The sequence below is a fragment of the Camellia sinensis genome, chromosome 1 (assembly GCF_055761805.1).
Source record: "Camellia sinensis isolate YWXY chromosome 1, ASM5576180v1, whole genome shotgun sequence".
Classification (NCBI taxonomy): Eukaryota; Viridiplantae; Streptophyta; class Magnoliopsida; order Ericales; family Theaceae; genus Camellia; species Camellia sinensis.
In genome coordinates this window covers 217,030,128-217,035,154 of record NC_138961.1, presented here as the reverse complement: position 1 = coordinate 217,035,154, position 5,027 = coordinate 217,030,128, and positions in this window count along the sequence as shown.

Here is a 5,027-nt window from a genome sequence, read left to right as displayed (position 1 = left end):
TTATTATTATTTTTTTGACTTTAGTATTGGAATAATTTGGCATGGTTTGTAACCGTACTTTATTTAAGTTGTTTTGACTATTTGTTGTTACCTTGATGATGAGGTATTGGTTAGTTATGCATTTATGGTGGATGGTTTGGTTTGCATTTAATTTTTTTTGTTTCACCCCTAAGATTTGGATGATGGAATATTGATTGGGGTTAGTCCTAATATAATATTTAATTGTCCAAATTTTGGGGCGTGACAAGGGTTGTCACAGTCTCCCCCCTTATAAAGAGTTTGGTCCTCCAAACTCGAATTACCTTCATTCTGGAAGAAAACAGGATTCAGTGGAAACAGTTTAAGATATCTCTTCAGCATATCATCTTCCCTTTCCCAAGTGGCATACACGCCACCATGGTTCTGCCAGTCAACTTTCACTAACAGAATCTCTTTGTTTCTCAACTTCTTGATCCGTCTGTTCACAATTTGAATGGGCCGTTCTTCATAAGTGTAGTCATCACTTAGCACTACATGGGTAGGCTCAATCACATGGAAAGGATCTCAAAGGTAATCCCTCAGCATAGAAATGTGGAAGACGTTATGTATATACTCCATTTCAAGAGGAAGCGCTACTTGATACGCCATCGGATTGATTTTCTCAATAATCTCATACGGTCCGACATATCTCGACGCTAGCTTACCCTTGACTCCAAAATGAGTCTGGCCTTTCATTGGTGTCACTTTCACAAAAACGTGATCACCTACTTCATACTCTCTGTCTCGCCTTCTGACATCCGCATAACTTTTCTGTCTGCTCTGTGCGGTTTTCAGTCTCTGTTGTATCAATTTCACTTTTTCAGTCGTTTCTTGCACAATCTCGGCCCCAAGTAAAGGCCCATCTCCAACTTCTGCCCAGCAAATCGGAGATCGACATTTTCTGCCATACAATGCCTCGAAAGGCGCCATACCAATGCTTGAGTGAAAACAATTATTGTAGGCGAATTCAGCCAACAGTAAATGGTTTCCCAATTTTCCTGAAAGTCAAGGACACACATTCTCAACAAGTCCTCCAGAGTCTGGATGGTCCTCTCTGACTGGCCATCTGTCTGAGGATGGTATGCACTACTCAATCTCAGTTCAGTATCCAATGTTGTTTGTAAGCTTTGCCAAAATCTCGATGTAAACTTCGAGTCCCTATCAGAAACAATGGACACAGGCACTCCATGCAGTCTAACAATTTCATCAATACAGATTACAGCCAATTTGTCCGCATTATAAATTGTTTTGACAGGTAAGAAGTGAGCAGATTTAGTCAGTCTATCAATAATAACCCAAATTGAGTCCATACCTTTACTGGAGTGAGGTAAACCAATGATGAAATCCATGGTAATATGTTCTCATTTCCACTCCGGTATCGGTAAGGGTTGCAGTAAGCCTGTGGGTTGTTGATGTTCAGCTTTAACTTGTTGGCAATGAAGACATTTCGACACGAAATCGACAATTTCTTTTTTCATTCCCAGCCACCAGAAATTCAGTCTCAAGTCTTGATACATTTTCGTATTTCCAGGATGGATAGACAGTTTCGAATTATGGCTTTCTTACAGAACTCTCTTTTTCAGTTCAGAATCATTCGGTACACACAGTCTTCCTTGGAATTTCAACACATTATTCTCAAATTTGAAATCCGGCCTCGGTTTGGATTCTCGTTCTTCGATGATCTTCTTTAAGAAGTCATCCTGTTGCTGTTTCTCTTTAATTTCTTCAATTAGTGCCGGTTGAGCAGAAATAGCAGCTATTTTTCCACCTTGTTCTCGCAAAACAATCTCAATTTCAGATTTCTCAAGGTCACAAAGCAACTCTTTCTGTCCGGTGAGTAAACAGGCTAAGTTTCTAATCGATTTCCGACTCAGTGCATCGGCAACGGTGTTAGCTTTCCCCGGATGATACAAAATCTGTAGATCATAATCTTTTATCAGTTCTAACCATCTCCGCTGCCTCATATTCAGTTCTTTCTGTGTGAAGAAGTATTTCAAACTCTTGTAGTCTGTATACACCTCACATGTCGCCCCATAAAGGTAGTGACGCCAGATTTTCAGTGCAAACACTACTGCAGCAAGTTCCAAGTCATGGGTCGGGTAGTTCTTTTCATGCAGTCTCCGTTGTCGAGAAACATAGGCAATAACTCTCCCATTCTGCATTAAAACACATCTCAAACCCTTATGAGAAGCATCACTAAAAATGGTAAAACCATCCGTACCTGAAGGTAGGGTAAGAACCGGTGCAGTCACAAGTCAAGTTTTCAACTCTTGGAATGCTGATTCTCTTTGGTCAATCCAGTCAAATGATATCCCCTTCTAAGTTAACTGTGTCAGTGGTAAGGCAATTTTGGAGAAGTCTTTGACAAATCTTCTGTAATACCCGGCTAAGCCCAAAACACTTCGGACTTCTGTAACATTTGTTGGTCTAGGCCAATTTACCACGGCTTCAACTTTCTGTGGGTCAACTGAAATGCCATCTCTACTAATAACATGTCCCAAAAACATAATATGATCAAGCCAAAATTCACATTTACTCAATTTCGCATACAGTTTCTGTTCTCTTAGGGTTTGTAAGGCAAGTCTCAGATGATGTTCATGTCCTTCTCTACTTTTAGAATAAATCAGAATGTCGTCTATAAATACAACCATAAAGTCATCGAGGAATGGTTTAAAAATTCTGTTCATAAGGTCCATAAACGCAGCAGGTGCATTAGTAACTCCGAAAGGCATAACTAGGAATTCGTAATGTCTATACCTCGTTCAAAAAGTAGTTTTGTCAATGTCTTCTGGTTTAACTTTCAGCTGATGATATCCGGATCTGAGATCAATCTTAGAGAACACTTAAGCACCCTGTAACTGATCAAATAAGTCATCAATACGCGGCAATGGATATTTATTTTTCACAATTACCTTGTTCAGTTCACGGTAATCAATACAAAGTCTCAGTGAGCCGTCTTTCTTTTTCACAAACAAGACAGGTGCACCCCATGGTGAAGTGCTGGGCCTGATGAACTTCTTATCTAACAGTTCTTGCAGTTGCACTTTCAATTCTTTCAGTTCAATCGGAGTCATTCGGTAAGGAGCTTTAGATACTGGCTGTGTACCCAGAATCATATCAACGGTGAACTCAATCTCCCTATCAATCAAATCCCCTGGAAGATCATCTGGGAAAACATCTGGGAATAGGAATACTGTTCACATCAGTTTTATCATCAGTGGGTATAGTCAATACAGAACATAGATACCCTTCTAATAAATTTAAGAGCTTTCATGGATAAAATCAGGTATGGGGGAGGTACTACTCCTACTCCGTTAAACACAAATTCAGGCAGTCTGGGTGGACGAAAAACAACTTGTTTTGTTACACAATCTATGGTAGCATGGTATTTTGTTAACCAGTCCATTCCCAATATCACGTTAAAATGATCAATGTTCAGAGGCAGTAAATCAATATACAGATGCATATCTCCAATAATAATTTCACATGCAGGGTACATATAAGCACAAGTCACAGATCCCCCAACAGGTGAAGATACAGCTAACAAGTAATTCATGGGTTCCAATGGTCTATTCAATTTTTGCGAAAAAACATGTGATACATATGAATGTGTAGACCCCGAATCAATCAGAACATATGCATTTTGAGTACAAATTGAGAGGATACCTGACACAACGGTCTCAGTATTCTGCACATCTCCCGGTACGAGTGCGAACACTCGGCCTTGCCTCATAGGCTCTTTCCCGGTAGCTTTCGGATTAGGTTTCGGTGCAGCTGTTGATGCTGCTGTGCTAGGTGCAGCTTTACTATTGCTTTGTGAAGTGGAAGGGCAATCTTTGACCATGTGGCCCACCTTGCCACACCTGTAACAAGCACTAGATAATTTATAACAAACCCCTTTGTGTTTCTTACCACATTCAGAACAGGACGGTATGGAACCACTTCCCTGATTGGAATTGGTTGTTGACCCCGTGTTCTGCTTCTTATTCGATGAATTGTTTCTGCCTTTTTTGAACTTAAAACCCTGTCTCTTCCCGCGCTACTCAGTTGCGGGTGTTTCAGTCTGTTTCAAAGCTTCGATATTTGCTTCGGCCATAATGGCTCGGTCAAGAACATCCACATATTTTAGTAACTTTAGCACATTGATTCTGTCCAATATTTCTACATTGAGGCAACCTTCAAACTTCCTGGCCTTTTTGTAGTCGGTGTCCACCATGTGTGGTGCATATCTAGCAAGTTCGGTGAACTTTGTTTCATACTCTCCTACGGACATGGCGCCTTGTTTCAGTTGTTCGAACTCGGTCACCTTTCTGTCCCTGACACACTAAGGGAAGTACTTTTCGAAGAAGGCTTCTTTGAATTAAGCCCAAGTCATAACAGTGTTGACATCACAGATAAGCATCCACCACCTTCTAGCTTCTTCTTGCAAAGTAAAGGTGGCCAATAGCACTTTGTGTGCTTCAGAACATGGAAAAACTTCAAATAACTTTTCCGTCTCAAGAACCCAAGCTTCAGCTTTTAGCGATTCGAGGCCTCCCTGAAAGGATGGCGGTTTCATCTTACTAAATTTCTGTGTTAGAGCTATGATATCATCATTCATAGGTGGCTCTGGTTGTACTGGAGGAGGTGGTGGCTGTTGGTTCTGTTGTTGCTCTAGTCTTTCAGTTAGTAGTTCCACCATTCTCTCCAACCTTGCCATTCTTGCCTCAGAGGATTCAGTTTCATCAACATTTCTTGTGTTGTCCATCTCACTATAGACAGTTATAACAATTATAAACATAAACAGTTGCATACTTAGACAGATTATCACATTAACAGTTAAATTCATGTCTTAGCCACACACACTTATCATGCTCATGTAATGCCCTAATCACTTTTCTAGGACATCCTATAGCTCATTTGGACACGTGTGTGCGGTATAACTCATGATTTAAGTATCGCTCTGATACCACTCTGTCACGACCCAAACCCGCCCCTATGGGTTTAGTACCATAACCGGCCAGTAATCC